This window comes from Nelusetta ayraudi, unplaced genomic scaffold (genome assembly GCF_046127955.1).
Source record: "Nelusetta ayraudi isolate G7.1 ecotype Tasmania unplaced genomic scaffold, CSIRO-AGI_Nayr_v1 ptg000069l, whole genome shotgun sequence".
NCBI lineage: Eukaryota > Metazoa > Chordata > Actinopteri > Tetraodontiformes > Monacanthidae > Nelusetta > Nelusetta ayraudi.
In genome coordinates this window covers 2359126-2377500 of record NW_027466119.1, presented here as the reverse complement: position 1 = coordinate 2377500, position 18375 = coordinate 2359126, and positions in this window count along the sequence as shown.

The following is an 18375-nucleotide window of genomic DNA, read 5'->3' as shown; positions in this document are numbered from 1 at the left end:
TTGTAGTCGCTGAGAGCTGCTGGTGGTGGCGGTGTCCCGGGTGGTGGGCCCCTTCCAGTGCTGTGACCCGGGATTGTGGTTGTTTTCTTCTTTTTTTTTGCACTTCACTTTCTTTGCAGGTGTGTCACGTGTGAGTGGGGTGTTCCTTGTTTTCTTTGGTTCCTCCCCCGTTTGGCCCCCTCATCGGTAAGCCTCAGTTTCTACACCAAGAATAAGGAGCTCAGTAGCTCCGTTTTAAGTGTTGGTCTGTTTGTTCCTTTTATTTTTAAATGTTGAATAAAAGTTGGTTTGATATTTTAAACATTCTGAACCACGTCTCCTACTCCTTCCTCGCAGAACTTACCTGTGTGCCTAATTATTACTTTTGTGTTTAGTAGAACTCCCTGGGTGAAATTCCCAGGGTGGCGTTGTCGGTTCCTTTTCATTTTGTTAAATTCCCAATATTAAATCTTGCTTTATCAGATAGCCATAACCACTCTCATCGCCACAGGATATTTGAGTCAACTGAGTCAAACTGTCGTGTCTACTTCCCAGTCTCAATAAAAATGTTCACTACTGCTTTGTGCGAGCTTCTTAAATGGAGGTTTGTCGGGGTTTTTCCCTTTTTAGAAGCAAGCCACATATTTTGTGTCTTTCCACCACAAGACATTGGCTTTTGTCACTCTCTTCATCGTATTGGGAAAAAGTGGCATATCGGACTTTCCCGCCGCGAGTCACTCGTCAACATACTGCTGTGAAAGAGGGGTGACGTCACAGAACGCGAGGTGCATTTAGGTGCTGCTGCGTAAAACGCAAACATTATCCTGGGCAAGTATTCATTTGACAGACGTAAACGAAGTGAAATATGACTTCAATTTAAGTTTGTTTTAGTTTGTTTTTATAAACACACAAAAAAGTTTGAGTTAGTTATCGTTTTTGAAAAAAGTTCTTGACTTCTACTTTAGAGATATTGATGACGAATTGTTGCATATAAACGGTGTGACTATGTGGTTCGGCAAGCGGTGGTGCTGTCTGTACATAGCTTAGCAAACGGCTAGCGCTAGCACCCCCTTTCAATGCCAGAGTGAAAAGATCCACACGGAGTGTTATGACCCACGGGTGGGTCTAGGTGCCTCTATCTTTGTGTCTGTGTGTCTGTGTGTGTGTGTGAGAGAGAGAGTGGATGACGCCTTGCAGGTGCGGTCCTAGATGTCGGCTGCTGATTGGACGCGCCACGGCTGAGAAGGAGGAGCAGTCGAGCCAGCCTGACGGTCATCCCTCCTCCGCTCCCAACTCTGCAGTTAGTCACTTCTGAAATTGTGTTAGAGCACGCAGCCGTAGGTAGTGATGGCCGATCGAGGCTTTGTTGAAGCTTCGACACTTGTTTCAAAAAATGGTTCATTACTCGAGGCTTCAATGACACAGTGCTCGAGGAGGTCATCTAGTGCTCAATAAAATGAAGTGCAATGGAAACGTGTTCATTGTTTCATAGGTTGTTTGGGATTTGATTCGCCATGCATTCTTGTTGGACAACACTACATGCTTGTATGGTTCAATGCTGACACAATAAAATAAAAATGAAAAATAAAGACAATGTCTCTTTTTTGGCACGACTGATTGTAGTAGACTATAGCTCTTATACTTAGCCTGACAGTTTGTGCAATGAATTATATTATATCCTAAAACAAGACTAAATAGCCCATAGTTTAAAAATATGTTCAATAGTAAGTGTTCAGTGGGTCAGATGTCAAATGTGATCTATTTAAAATGTAGAATAGATGAGCTAAATAACACATATATAATACACATTGATGGGAATTGAACCGTCGCCTCAGTCTTGCAAGTCCAAGATTGTCATAATGTACCACAGACCCAAATCACACTCCCTTTTTTTCATCTAAGCTGTTTGAGTAGCGTTAGCACACCGTGATTCCTCATCAACTACAGGCCTACACTTCAAACAATTATGAGAAAAACCCAACGTAAAGAGAGCACTTCCATTAGGAAATAGTCAACATGAAATTTCGTCCTCTACTGACACCTGCTGGTCAAATTGAATAGTTGCAAATATTGTGAACAAGTTGTCATCTAATTCTAATCCGAAACAATATGGCCATTCGAAGTGAAGTATTAAGACAATTAATCAGGTTTGTACTGCTTGATTGAACACATTCATCCCGTTCCAGTGCACTAAAACCCACTTCCCTTCAGGACCGTGTCAGCGAAGCCAAAACTTCCTTGAGTGACGTTGTTTCCCAGCATGCAATGCGAGCTAGCGATTCACAATACTATTTCATCACAAACATGGATGTAAAAAATAAAAAGGGAAAAAGGGAAAAATGAAACTTCAGGAACAGCAACCATTGCAATACAAGCAGAACTGGGCCGAAGTTTTATATTATGTACACCATAATACAGCCTTCTGGTGGACAAGCCATACTATTTAAGCCGTGTCCTCCTATGGCACTTCCGTGGGTGGAAGCTCATCGTAGAGGTCACGTGCTGGTTGTGCGTCACTCCTTGGGGCCCTTGCAAGTGGGTCTGCAGGGCATGTGATTCAGGTGAGTATATGGGAAATATGGGTCAATGTCATCAGTAGTAACATGAGTAGCTTGCTGCCGAAAATAATGCACTACATGTGTATGTCACACTTTTTTTTTGTTTTGTATGAGCATTTAAAAAAAACAACAACATACTAATAATATGGATTTTGACCATGTATGTTTTGGAGTTCAATGAAAGAGGTTAATATATATATATGTATATATATATATATATATAGTCAGCTGCTTTCAGTTGACATATTAAATCTATTATGATATGGAACGATAGTTCATAATGTACGTGTTACTTGCTTTGCAGATAAGGTGTACCCTATTTCTTGTGCCCATGGTTACCTTAAAAGATAACCATGAGACAAGAACATTATTTACTGTTGGAGGGCTACAACAACACAATGTCTTCGATGCTACGCTTTGTGCCGTCGCCACAGACCCGAAACTCTCGTTCTTGTTGGATGCGGGTTCTGCGTAGACTGGTGGGAGAGTTTGTGTACAAGTTATGCAAAGGAACGGTGTCTTCAGTTATACACACGCTCATTAAAGTGCCCACCGTGGAGGAAGCTGGTGCCGCTTCACGCCGTTTCCAGCAGAATAACAGCGAAATTACCAAAATAAAAACAAATCAGGAAAACATCTCTTTGCTGTGCTTTTATTTACAAAGTTAAAATTCTTCTAACTTATAAAAAATGTGAACGAAAAGGTAGAAATATAAATACGAAGGAATACGTATTTGTTCAGGGCTGCGCAAAGCCGGAGCCCTGCATTTGCTGCGCTACCCTTTTTAAAAAGGTCTCCGTTGCGCGTTATTTTAATATGTCCATCTCTTTTAGAAGAGAAAGCATCGCCCCGGTCTCATCCTCTCTCCAAATGTCAACATTCTTATTCGCGTTTGCCAGGTTGTTTCGCGCCATCTGTTTTGTTAGACGAATTTCGCGAGTGAGGCTCCAACTGGTTCACACCAGACGCGAACAAGCTCCGCGACGGTCGACAAGCGCTTCTGCTCAGCTGCAGTCTTTTTTTCACTCCCACTTGAGCTTCTTTTTTTTTCTTTAAAAAAAATTTGATAAAAAAAATCATTTTCATCATCACCCTCCCTCGCCCCGTAGCTTACTTTTGTGTGTGTGTGTGTGTGTGTGTGTGTGTGTGTGTGTGTGTGTGTGTGTGTGTGTGTGTAAATAAATAGAAACACGCACTCAGGTGTCCATCTCAAGACAAGACCTCTTTCATAATGATCATTGACCGGCATCTCTAGGATCAAACAGACGTATTTTGATCAAGTCTTCCTCTGTGTGTGTGTGTGTGTGTGTGTGTGTGTGTGTGTGTGTGTGTGTTTAATCTCTCTCGCACTCTGATATAATGTACTGACAAATATAACATACAAATATGATATATGATCGAATTTGTCATTCGGTTTTTATTTTGAAATGAGTTTATTTTGAAAATTCACCGGATTTTCTCGTTTTTATTGAGCGACTTCCTGTACTGTAGACGAGGATCGCTCGCGGCTCGCGCACGAAATAGAGCAGACGCCGAAACAACAAATGCATGCCGCGAGCCCGCGCGCCTGTTCGCGTCTACTGTGAACCACCACATTGATTAACGTGGGCGCCGAATGGAAGCGCTCGGCGGCGCTTCACTTCCACGTCCAGTGAACTGACGTTAAATGCATGGCGCGATCTGCGAGGGGAGCCGCGCGCCTGTTCGCGTCTGGTGTGAACTACTACATTGATTAACGTGGGCGGCGAATGGAAGCGCTCGGCGGCGCTTCGCGGCGTTTCGTGGCGCTTCTGCGTCCAGTGTGAACCGGGCGTTACTCGCTCGGAAAAATGTGTCGCCTGAGCCTCCGCCCCCTCCGTGCCCATTGGCGGAGGGACGGCTCATTGAAAAAAAAAAAAAAAAAAAAAAAAAAATCGGTGTTCCTTCGGCGCGCCTGGGAAACTCTGAAATTATGAATAACTTCAGCTCGTTTTTGTCCCATTTGCCTGCATCAGCCCGTCATGATATTGTTAAATTAATTGAGAGCCACCCACTATTGTTTTCTGACCACCCCCGCCGTACGTCAGTTTTGCACCATGACACAGAAGTAGAGGGACATTCCACAAGTAAGCAGCACGCACACAGAATCATTTCTGGGAAGTTAAGAAAGAAGCTTTGGCTCTCCTTCTGACAGTGCCCATCTTGATGTTAATTTGGGGTCAGGTTTTTACAGACTATAATGCCCTCGTAGATGCGGTGGTCTCTGCCCCTGCAAGACTTCAATCTCCAGATTTGCCACAGGAAGGGGGGTTGATAATGTGTTGGCAGATGCATTACGATGTGGACTAGCTGCGGAATTCTTATTTCGGGGGAACTGAGGTTTTTCTTGTTTAGTTTTGTTTGTAGGTATGTTAATAGGGTTTAGTTCTTCAGGGAGGGGGTGATATGACCCACAGGTGGGTCTAGATGCCTCTATGTTTGTGTCTGTGTGTGTGTGTGTGTGTGTGTGTGTGTGAGAGTGGATGACGCCTTGCAGGTGCGGTCCTGGATGTCGGCTGCTGATTGGACGCACCACGGCTGAGAAGGAGGAGCAGTCGAGCCAGCCTGACGGTCATCCCTCCTCCGACCTCTCAATCACAATCAGGTTTTTTAGTGGCTGTGAGATTGAAAGTGAGTGAACATCATTAAATAAAGAGCTCCTGCAGGGTCCCAATTTGACAAGTACACTGCTAGGTTTGCTGCTTCGTTTTCGCCAAGGCCCTGTAGCATTCATGACTGACATTGAGGGAACGTTTCATCAAGTAAGAGTTTCCAACCGGGATGTAAACTTCTTACGCTTCCTCTGGTGGCCAGATGGGGACATTACAAAGGACCTACAAGAGCACAGGATGCTGGTCCACATCTTTGGGGCAGTGTCATCCCCAAGCTGTGCTTCATTCGACGACAATCAGCATGACTTCCCAGACGAGGTTATAAACACTGTTGGTCAAAATTTCTACGTGGATGATTGTCTAAAGGCCGTCAGCACGGTGGAACAAGCAATACATCTGTACCAGCAGCTAACAGACCTGTGCGGTAGAGGTGGATTTAAGCTCAATAAGTGGGTGAGCAATCATCGCTCGGTGCTGGCCGCCATTCCTGAAGAGCAGAGAGCTAAAGAGGTAAAAACACTTAACCTTGACAGAGACCAGCTCCCTATGGAGAGGGCCCTTGGAGCTCAGTGGGATGTACAGCAAGATACATTCACATTCAGCATCAGAACCAAGCTGGGATGGGATGAGGAAATCCCTCAGGTCATGGTACATCCCATATATAGTTTTTCAAGCGCCAAACTACAACAAAGGAACTCATCTATAACAAAACTACAACCTTGTAAGGGCAAAACCTACTTGTTTTAATTCAGATTAATAAACTAAAGCTTATTCGATTATCATTATGTTGTTTTTTTTAAACGCTCATACAAAACAAAAAATGTGGAGGGAGAGTAGTCTGAATCGGGTTCTGGAGCATTGCTCCACCTCATCCACCGCACTCATTAGCGTCACATCCACTTGTAGTGCATCATTTCCGCCAACAAGCTTCTCCTGTTACGACTGCACACGTTGACCCATATTTTCTGTTCACTCGCTCACCCGTATCAGGTGATACCCTGCAAGGGTAACCATTGGCTCTTATCTTAGACCTTCCCCGAGGTGGTTGGTGGGGTGACCCACCCAGCACGTGACCTCTACGATGAGCTCCCACCCACTGAAGTGCCATAGGAAGACACGGATTAAATAGCTTGTCCACCAGAAGGCTGTATTTTGGTGTACATAATATAAAACTTCGGCCCAGTTCTGCTTGTATTGCAATGGTTGGTGTTCCTGAAGTTTCATTTTTCGTCCCTTTTTATTTTTTACATTCATGTTTGTGATGAAATAGTATTGTGAATCGCTAGCTCGCATTGCATGCTGGGAAACAGCGTCACTCAAGGAAGTTTTGGCTTCGCTGACACGGTCCTGAAGGGAAGTGGGTTTTAGTGCACTGGAACGGGAAGAATGTGTTCAATCAAGCAGTACAAACCTGATTAATTGTCTTAATACTTCACTTGGAATGGCCATATTGTTTAGGATTAGAATTAGATGACAATTTCTTCACAATATTTGCAACTATTCAATTTGACCAGCAGGTGTCAGTAGAAGACGAAATTTCATGTTGACTATTTCCTAATGGAAGTGCTCTCTTTACGTTGGATTTTTCTCATAATTATTTGAAGTGTAGGCCTGTATCTGCACACAATTTGGAATTCGTCCCAGCGCCCTGAGCTGTAAATTTGGACGGTGTAAAATGAAAATGGCCATCTGCAGCAGAATGAAAGTGAGATTGCATTGTCCAGGTAGGAGGACAGCAGTCAGTCATGTTTCACCTCCAGTCAACACGCAGTGGTTCACATGAAGGTCCAAGAGGCCTACAGACCTACACTGAGTCTGGACGTGGCAGTACAGTTGGATCATTGTCTTTGTTGTGTTGTTTGGTCATTGTGATCCAATGTAATGTGAGAGAAGGACGAGTGCAGTTATATTGGAGTGAGTTTTTTAGAGTGTAATAGAAGTTATAATGCAGAGTCTGTTTTTATGAAATGTTCTATCACCCGGCATCCATCCATCCATCCATCTTCTACTGCCGTATCCGGAGTCAGGTCTCGGGGGCAGCAGCCTCAGCAGAGACCCCCAGACTTCCCTGGACCCAGTCACCTCCTCCAGCTCCTCCAGTGGGACCCCAAGGCTTCCCAGTCCAGCCCAGAGACCTGGTCAGCACCACTGTGACTCCCTGAGTCCCTGCTGCTCAGGTGAGGCTTCAAAGATCTGGCTGCACCTGATTGGACGGTCGTGGAGGATCTCCTTGGTCTTCTTGGTCTTCTTGGTCTCCAGCTGTTTGACCTCATGCTCTCTGTTGACCTCCTCACTCAGTCCCTCAGTGATGTAGAGCTCAGTGTAGATGCTGTTGAGGAGAGTTTGACTTCCTGCTTCTTCACCTTCAGTCACACGTTCACATCTCCTCTCCAGACTGATCTTCTGCTGCTGTAGAAGCTCCTGCAGACCACCAACCTCTGGAGCTGAGAGAAGGTTGGAGAAGAAAACATCAGTGTGACAGTGTGAGCATCATTTTCTGTCCACGACTTGAAGCTGAAAGCATCCAAACTCCATTTTTCAGCTGATGTGGTGAAGCTGCTGTTGTCTGACTGTTTGCTCTAAATGTCCTCCAGTGGATCTTCTGACTGGAGGTCCTGACCACGGTTCTAATAGTTAACGAAAACGAACAAAATAACGAAAACTTCAATTGAAAAAAACAATTGTCACGTTCCCAGGGGTTAGGATTTTGGTACCTGCCTCGTTGGGGTTCAAAGCGAGCAGAGCTGAGACCATAAGGGTGACGTAGCAACGTTCAGGACACTGATTGGCCAAAGGCAGTCTTTCACGAAAGACCAAAACCGCCATTTTTAAATGCCTCGCGTGTGGATTTTTACATTAACACGTATTAAAAACTGAAAAGCTTATGAAACTGTACCATGGATGAACAAAGAACTACAGAAGTTTCTGTTCTCTGTGGCCGAAGAAAAAGCACAATGCAGACAGTTGTGCAGAAAGTTTAGTGTTAGCTAAAATATCGGGCACACAGACGTACTTATTATGTATACATTTCTTTCCATTGTAACAGGTCACTACAAGATCTGCAATCCATTACCGAGAATTGGTTTTCCTTAAACTGATGTACAGGATTACTAATCTGACTTTGATGGGCAAATTTGACAACAGAATACAATTATGAAGCACTAAAACACAGGACCACAAAACAATTAAATGCATGATGAAATAATGATATGCTTTGTTAAATGAAATAAAATGGCATTTTCAACTAAGTAATAAAATAGTCGGTGGTGCAGTGGTTAGCGCTGCCGCCTCACAGCAAGAAGGTCGTGTGTTCGATTCCGGGGCCTGGACCTGGGACCTTTCTGTGTGGAGTTTGCATGTTCTCCCTGTGTCTGTGTGGGTTCTCTGCGGGTTCTCCGGCTTCCTCCCACACTCCAAAAACATGCATGTGAGATCAATTGAACGTTCTAAATTGTCCGTAGGTGTGCATGTGAGTGTGAATGGTTGTTTGTCTGTATGTGGCCCTGCGATGAACTGGCGACTTGTCCAGGGTGTCACCCTGCCTTCGCCCTAAGACAGCTGGGATAGGCTCCAGCAGACCCCCGTGACCCTGAATAGGAATAAGCGGGTATAGAAGATGAATGAATGAAATCTTTATTGAATGAATGACACATTTTATTTCACTCGTGGTTTATGTAATTATTATTTTTTGCTCCATAGCTTTCATGATTCAGCATTACATGTTAAGCATGATGAATTGCATGAAAAGAGAGAGCACTCGCTGATAAATTAACATGGTGTGCTGTTTAATTCCATGAGGACGACAAAATATTTGCAAATTTGTGTTAGCTACACACATCGACAGGTGCAAGAGAAAGGGAGGAACTTTCAAGATAATTGAGTTTTTATTTATTTATTTTTTTAGTTCTGATGAAATAAATAGACCAATCATTTCATTACTTTGTCTGCTTTCCAAAGAGGTTATTCATTAAAAAATATGTGTGGCAGTGCTGTTATGGTCCATAGAGAGTTGCTTCAAAGAATTATCATTTATTATTCAGTGGCACATTGCTCACTTGTTTAATGCAGAAATAATAGTATATTATTATAATAATACTATTTTATTAATATAATAATAATGTTAATGATAATAATAATAATAATAATAATAATAATAATAATAATAATAATAATAATTATTATTATTATTATTATTATTATTATTATTATTATTATTATTATTTCTAAAATTTCCAAACAACAATCGTCAGTTGTTCCGTAAAAAATACATTGATTTCCATGTTGAATTTTGTACGGTCCGTGAGCGCGCACGTCTGTCAGTGACGGTCTCCACACTGACACAACTGCGCATGCTCTATTATCCCATCAATGCGGAAGTCAAAAAGTTTTGGGAGCCATACGCTGGGTGAGCAACTTCATTGAAAGGAATGGGACGCCATCTTGGACTATGGGGGCTTGCCGCACTGTCACGCAGGTTGTGACGTTGCGGGCCGGCGACGCCGACAGGTATGATGTGAATGATTGACAGCTACCATTCGTTCCCGTTAGCGAGAGGATTAAAAACAAACAGACACCATAATGGCATCAAAAAGGAGTTATCCCAGCGGTGCGGAGAAACGGAAGGAAAAGAAAACTGATCAAGAAAAACTTGCAAAGGGGAAAGGTAAGTTATTTGTTTGTGATGTGGGCTGGAGAGGTGGAGGTGAAACGCTGTTGTCCCCCCCCCCCCAAGTTTGTTTATTTTTCCTGCTAGCCAGCTAGCTAGCTAGGTAGCGTCGGATAAATGTTAGCTGGCTGGCTAATATTTGTTCGTCATGAATCAGCGTTTTTGTTTGTTTTATGAAAGTTGACCATGTCCTGCCATGTTGGCCTATCCTGCCATGGGAATGAGTGATTGACTCCACACCCGTTTATTCACATTCTAACAGGGAGGGCGGGAGGGAGGGCATGTTGTTGTTGTAGTCAGTCCCCTGTTATTGTTCAGTTCACATATTTGACTCTTAATGTTATTTTAGCCTTAACTTAGGATGAATTTACTAAGCTTAGTTTGTATTTTGTAGGCCCTTAATTAGAAATGTGCTACTGTTTTAGAATTCAAAGAAATATTTTATGGAAATACTTTATTTGGCATGGTGTTGACTATTTTAGACTGTTGTGGCAGTGGGTCATTTATCTTAGTTTTATTACTTTAACTAGTACAGTGTGTAAAGTAATGCCAAAAACTCTTAAAAATGACAGTTTTGTAATTGGGTAAAAGCTTTAAAGGGACACTGCAACCATAATGTTTAATTTAAAAACAAATGAATTTTTAATTTTCCTATATTACTGCAACATCACTGTAATAATAAAATAGGAAAATGCGCTTCTGATCTATTTTGCTTGATGATCTAATGAGCTTTGTCTCTGCAGGAACAATTCTAAAATATGTTGGCGCTCCAGACATTGAGCCAGAGGGATCTCCCGAACATCCTGACCAGGAAGCTCCAGGACCAACACGTTCCTCAGAACCTCCTTCTGTCCAGGTGAATAATGTGTGTTATTCTTAGTAGCTAAGCTGATAAGTGTGGGACGAAACTAAGGCAATTAAGCATTATTTTGATTGTTGGTTTGCTTTTTAGTGTTGCACTTGTTGGTTTGTTGGATTTTCTTATTTAAAGTAAGCATTTTTTTTTATGAATACTCAATCTGTTGTATTTATTGACACATAGAGGATTCTTTTCCTAGTATTATAGTGTTTGTTTGTTTTTAAATCAGTTTAACTTGCCTGAGTTGCTCAACTGAAGATGTTTAATTTTACCTGTAGCCTGTTTTGCTCACGAGGTGTAATAGATTGTGGAATCTTAGTAGACCTTAGTAGATGCACGCTGCTGAGAGTGGCAGCGATCAGCTCCGATGACCGTGGTGCTTGTAAATAAGGCAAATGCGCCATCTAGTGGGATGCAGCATGTTTATTCGTGTTGGAGCAATGACAAGTACTACTAACAAAACAAAAGATGCACAGGGTAAAAAAAAAATAATCATAAAGTCAAGCCCAACAAAGATAACAGATGGGCATAACTGTAACATTACATAGTAATGATTACTAGTACTACCAACATTTCTCTATTTTACTTTTCAACTCGAACTTGAACTATTCATCCCCTTTTTTCAGCAGCCATTAAGACAAAAGGATGACACTTATGCATTGCATCAAACTGTGATGCACAAAATCAATTAAATTAAATCAAAACAATAAATAAAGTGTGCATTAAACAGGGGGCAGTGCAATACAGTACAGGACTCAACTGATATAGTGCAGTTAGGCAGTATAGCCTATAACAGCTGTTCAGCATCCATAGTAATCCACAGTCAGTGCCATAATCATCCAGTCAGTGTCATATTCATCCATAGTCAGTATAATATATATGATATCGCGCAGACCCTCGTCCTCCACCACATTAATTGGCCTGCAAGCCGTAGCCACACCCATTTAGCCCCCGCTGTTGAAAGTTGGCGTGTGGTGGACGCGGCCAGTGGTCTCCGTGCCACACCATCCACCGTGGTTTGCTTTACCTCAGAAGGGGGCGGAGGGCTCTCCGCGTCAGCTGTATGCTTCGCAGACAAGTGAAACGTAAGACTGCTTGTACTCCGGTAGAAACTAAATACAGCTTTACAGTAAATGCATATCACTTTTGTCCTGTCAAGACTGCCATCTGGCAGGGTTTTGAAGTGGAACTTTCCATTTACAATCGACGCCTTATCCATGTTAGTCCTTCCTAGTGCTCATCTACGCTCAGTGTCTTTTTCTTTTTTTTTGTTGTGCTTACAAGCCGGCTGCAAGCGTGTGACTGTGTGCTGTGAGTCAATTCATTTCCCGTTTCCACAATCTACGGAGCGGCCAAAGGTTCAAAAAGCACTTTAATTAATTAATTGAATTAATTAACTATGTGGCAGGTGGGTTTGCCCCCACCTTCGCGTCATCAATCACACCTGCGCCGGAGTGCAATCTTTGCGTCCCTCAGTGCGTTTACATGGTACTTGAGAAATTTTAATTATTGCCTTCGGCGCGAATCAACCTGGCAAACGCGAATAAGAATGTTGACATTTGGAGAGAGGATGAGACCGGGGCGATGCTTTCTCTTCTAAAAGAGATGGACATATTAAAATAACGCGCAACGGAGACCTTTTCAAAAAGGGTAGCGCAGCAAATGCAGGGCTCCGGCTTTGCGCAGCCCTGAACAAATACGTATTCCTTCGTATTTATATTTCTACCTTTTCGTTCACATTTTTTATAAGTTAGAAGAATTTTAACTTTGTAAATAAAAGCACAGCAAAGAGATGTTTTTCTGATTTGTTTTTATTTCGATAATTTCGCTGTTATTCTGCTGGAAACGGCACAAGCTTCCTCCACGGTCGGCACTTTAATGAGCGTGTGTATAACTGAAGACACCGTTCCTTTGCAAAACCTGTACACAAACTCTCCCACCAGTCTGCGCAGAACCCGCATCCAACAAGAACGAGAGTTTGGGGTCTGTGGCGACGGCACAAAGCGACATTGTGTTGTTGTAGCCCTCCAACAGCAAACAACGTTCTTGTGCTCATGGTTATCTTTTAAGATAACCATGAGCACAAGAAATAGGGTATCTGCAAAGTAAGTAACACGTACATTATGAACTGTCATTTTATATCATAATGATGTAATATGTCAACCGAAAGCAGCTGACCAGCTGAAAAGGCTCACTCCACCCCCTAGTGTTGGGAGGAGGACACGTTCCCGTCAGTAATTCAAATTTCTCAGCTGCATGTATAGGGGGACAAGGTGAGAACTCAGATTGGACGAGAAAACCGAATTATTGCTTAGTCCGATTAAGCTCTGCATGTAAACGCACTGATTACACCTGCGCCAGAGTGCAGAGTGAAAGCAGCTCTTTTAAAAACAAGCGCAGGCTGGAGTCAGCACTCTGTCCTCTGGCGTGTCCACGCTGAGAACTCTGTCCTTCGCAGTTCTTAGCATTTCGGCTAGCAATCCCAGAGCGGGCTGGGCCATAAGCACAGCCGGAGGAGGAACCCTGGCGGGTGCCCGTTCATCGGGAGGTGGCGCTGTGTGTGCGTGATCGTTGTGCATTCACCGCAGGCCCCCCCGGCCCCCCCTCCTCCTCTGGCGCTCGGCGGGGAGGCTGCCTTGCAGTTGAACACCGGTGCGCCGAGACGGGTACTGGAAGGACGCTGGTCTCAACCCCCTGCCTGGGTGCAGTCGCTCCGTCTTCCTCTGTTTTCTCCATTCCCCTCTGTTACTGTTGCGGCGGCGATGTCCTCGCAATCAATTGCCGCACCAGTCTAGCCGGGTAACAGCGGTGTCACCACCACAACGCGGACACTTTTCCTTTGATTTTGGTTTATTTGGTTTAGACAATTCAGTTTGTCTGTTTCTTTTGTTAGCGTAACCACTTTCTTTGGTTGGTTTTCTTTTCTTTGTTTTGTTGTGAAATTTTGGTGAAACTTTGGGTTTTCTATTGAGTAGCGATTTTGTTATAGTTTGATTTCCTTTTTTAGTTCATTAATATCTTGTTCCCCAGTGATCGTTACCTTTTTGTTTTGGGTTTTGGTCCTGTGTGTGTGTGTGTGTGTGTGTGTGTGTGTGTGTGTGTGTGTGTGTGTGTGTGTGTGTGTGTGTGTGTGCGCGCGCGCGCGCGAAGAATAAATAAAAGTTTTCCTTTCGTTCTAACTGTTTAACGCTTGCCTGGGTGTCTCAAGGTATTAGTATGTTAATTTTGTTCTCTTTTCTTTAGGACAGGAGTTGGCGTAGCGTGAATTTTGGTTTGTAGTGATTCCCTTAGCTTTGTTTATTCCCTTTTTTGAGTTTTCTTTGGTTTCTTTGGCCCTGTTCACCTTATTTTCTTATGTTGAACAGTCTTTTTGGTATGGTACTTATTTCCTTGACACTCAGGCAGCTAAACTTGGTCTATTTTAAATTGTTGTCAAATAAAGCTGTTTCATTGGAAGTCCGTCTCGTCCTCTTAAATTTCAAAGCGTAACGAACCTGTGTAGCCCGTGGAATTTTATTATAGTTTATTTCCTGGGGTGCAACTCCCCAGGTGGCGTTGTCCAATTTTCCTTTATACCCACCTTTATACCCACTCAGAATTGTCTCCACCTCCACCAGACCCTCCCCCTCGCCACATCTAGTCTTTTTTTGATAGGCTGCCCTCGCTATTAACCTCCCTCTCATCACAGCTTTAATTGTGTCCCACAGTATGGAAGTGTCTACTGGACTATCTATGTTCTCCTCCATAGCGCATTTAATCTCTTTCTTAACCTCCTCCAGTGTTTTTGGATTATTTAGCATACCCACATTTAATCTCCAAAGTGTGTTTTTCTTCCTCTTATTTAGACAAATAATAAGGTAATTAATACTGTGTCAGTACAAGTCAGTCATTCCTATTTTACATTCCTCTATTCTGTATCTGTCTGTAATGTTAATAAAAAAAAATAGTCCTCTGTAACGGGTGGAGGTCCCTCCAAACATCAAACATCCCTAGTTCGGCTAGAGAGACGTTGACAAGTTTCGACAGGCGGGTCTGACTTCTGTTGCCATTAGTTGTGTCGAGTTTAGCTTTTAAATCATGTTGAAATCCCCTGCACATATTAGGATTCCTTCACTTTCCACAGCTATGATCTCAAACAGTGATTTCAAAAAGCACTTGTCCAACCCTGGACCAAAGTAACTGAGTTATCATCCAATTTCCCTTTGACTATTACATATCTCCCTTCTTTGTCATTTATTTTTTTAACAACTTCAAAACTGATAGAATTAGAGATTAATATTGTGACACCTCTCTTTGGGCCTTTCCTGAACAAGCTAAAAAAAACATTTCTATATCCAAATCTTTTCAGTGTGTCGTGCTCTTGTTGAGAGAGATGTGTTTCCTGTAGATCAGGCATGGCCAAACTACGGCGTGTCTCTGTCCGGCCCGCGTGAAGGCAGTCAAAAATCTAACCTAAGTTAGAAATGACACTTGAACCTGCAATGAGTATTTTAGTCGTTCTAAATGAGTCCAACGTTAGAAAAAAAGGAGCGACCCGGACTTCCCACAGTCTCTTTTCTATTAACATGGGAATTCAATTTTAATAATTTGTCAACTTAAAAACACCGGTCATACTAGAACATCCCTACCAGCTTTCTTCCCTGTATTCTCTGAATTTAATCAAAGAATCTTTGAAACTCTTGTAGCTTTTCTCTGGCTCGTGTCGCTGCTGATGCGTAGCCCCTCCAGGATCCCTCCTTGCACTGCCACTCCGTCGCAGTGCGGGGCACCGAGTGCCGCAGGCCCCTCCGCACCCGTCGCCACCGCCGTCTTCTCCGCCAGGCCGCGTCTCGCCAATTCCTCCTTTACTTCCTCTGCGCTGTTGTAGGTTCGAGTTCCCGTATCCCAGTGGGTCCTCATCTTGGTGAATGGCGTCTGGAAGCGGATGCCCTTCTCCTTCAGGATTCTTTTAGCAGTGTTGTACTCCTTTCTCTTTTGGACCATCTCTGTTGCGTAATCGTGATGGAATGACGGTACTTTATTCCCCAGTTCTATTTTCTTTGTCCATAGCTCTCTCAGGACCCTCTCTTTGGTAGTAAATTCCAGAAAGTTAACAATGATGGGTCTCGGTTGGGCACCGTCCGCTGGCTTCTGTGCAAATGAGCGGTGTGCTCTCTGAATTTGGAAATTAAAATGTGCTGGCAGGTGCAGTTTGCTTTTCAGCAGGTCTTCCACAAACTTGGCCACAGATTCTCCCTCCTCTCCTTCAGTGACTCCATAGATACGTAGGTTGTTTCTCCTCGGCCTGGACTCCAGGTCAGTTAACTTGTCCTGAAGAGCTTTTTGTTCTCTCAGTGATATGACCAGAGCGTCATTAGCTTCCTGTGCCCAACGTTCTAGTTTTTCAATCCGCGACTCAGCCTCGTTGATCTTGCCGGTCTGGAGCTCCTGTTCGGTGACGACTTTCGCAAGTTGTTGATTTATTTTGTCTTTGAAGTCGTCCAAGTCTTTTTCCACGTCGTTCCTCAGTGTTTCTCCAAACGTGCGAAGGACTTCTTTTGATTCCGTTTTTAAATCCCGTATCTCCTTGCTAATAATTTTTATGTCCGAGCCCTTTTCCGCGTCGTTAGTCACGAGGAGTTCGTTTCGCCATCTCCCTCTGTTTATGAGCTAGCTGGTAGTTCCGCCATATTGTCTGTTACCGTGTTTCTGTTTTGGTTGAATGGAGTTTTCCTTCCCATTCCAACGTTCCCCTGATCACTTTGTAGTTAATATGATATCTGACAATAGTTATTCAAGTTTTCGGGGAGTTTTTACCCTGGACGGTCGAGAGCCCTGGTGTCGCGCAGTCTACCGCTTTATGGCCAAACCAGAAGTCCCTTCCCTCTAGCCTTTTCAAGGGGGAGGTGGCTAGACTCGGCTCTTGTGGGACGAGAAGCAGAAGGCCTGTCCGATCGGGGGGGAAGATGAGATGACATTTTTGTGGGTCAACACAAACTCATCTGCGAGGACAGCAGCCTTGGACAATGACGACACTTTCTGTTCATTCAAGAACATTACCACCTTCTCTGGCAAAGAGTCTTTAAAATCTTCTAAAAGAACAAGCTCACGGAGTGACTCAAAGTCATTTTTGACATCATTAGCTGCACACCATTTATCAAAGAGGTTGCTTTTCTCCCATGCAAACTCGACAAAGGTTTGACCACTAGATTTTCTATGGTTCCTAAATTTTTGCCGGTAGGGCTCAGGAACAAGCTCATAAGCAGGAAAAATTGCTTCCTTTACAACATCATATTGCAGGCTGTCTTCTAAGAAAAGAGCAGACACCAACTCCTGTGCTTTTCCCACCCACTTGCATTGGAGAAGGACAGGCCACATGTCTCTTGGCCAGTTGAGTGGCGAAGCTATTCGCTCCAAGGCACTGAAGTCTGAATCAACTTCTGCCTCACGAAATGCTGGCACCAGAAAAATGTTTTTACTGGGGCTGGGCAATGTAGTGGAGGGAGGAGGATTGTTTAATTTGAACGATCAAACTCCCTAAGGAATGAAACGGAATGCCAAATATATAAACATGGATTTTACATGCAATTCTTAGTCTGACCGCTAGAGGGACTCCGAGGGGACAGGGAGGACGCGTGACGCCGTCCCTGCTCCCATGGACGGACCGACTCGGAACAGAGGAAAGAATATTTGATATGAAAATTTACGGAGCACCACCTGCTCTTGGTTGTTAGTGTGAGCAAGAAACACTAGAATCAGTCTCAGTACCGTTTCACCTTAATGGTGAGTTCTTGGCCGGTACGCAGGGATTTGAACTACACTTTAATAACCCAGTCAAATAACGACGTCAGGCTCAAAATGCATTTATTTCAACAAACACCAAACAGTTTAAACGAGGCAGTATGACACAAAATGACCACAAAACACCACCAGCAACGAAAGGTATCTATGTGTGTTGTGCGTGTGTGTTGTGTGGGCATGTGGGTGCGTGTGTGACTGGAAACGGACCCTAAACTGAGACCTAAAGTAGCAAAATAAAAGGGAAAGAAAAATTATGACCTATCGGCTGTTGGAACAGCCAACCAGACTGTTTACGGGCTTTAGAATTTAAGACTAAATTTATTATGATGCATACCAGACTTCAGAACAAAAGCGAGTGACGAGGCTTACGTTGGATGAGCGTCGGCCCGCAGGTGATTGGGAGATCGCTGCTTGATGGTCCTCCAAGGTGGTCCTGGGAGATCGTACCGGGCCGTTCGGGTCCGGCAGCGCGCAGGGAGCTCAGATGGACGCACCAAGCTCAGACGCTGGAAGCCCGCTCTGCTGTTGTCTGGGAGATGTCTACACTGGCAGTTCAACATCGACGTGCGCTCTTCTTTGCGTAATCCGAGATAAGTGCGGTGATCAAACGAACTACTCGGTTACTTCGATGGTGCGACGTTGAGCCAATTAAAAACAGAAAAAGGAAAAATGACAAAAATCGGTCTCGAGATCGTGGAAGGAAAAATTGAAAAAGGTAAAAATTAAAATGAAAGTAGCGGTCTCGGAGCGAGTCTCAGGGCTGTCAGCTGCCGCTTAAATTGAGCAAAGAGTTGGCTTAATGCCGACGCAAAAATGATTTAAACAAAAATGAACAATTACGACAAAAACGAACTAAGTACGAGAGGGAAAACAAACGAAAACAAGGCCTTCACAAAACGAGGG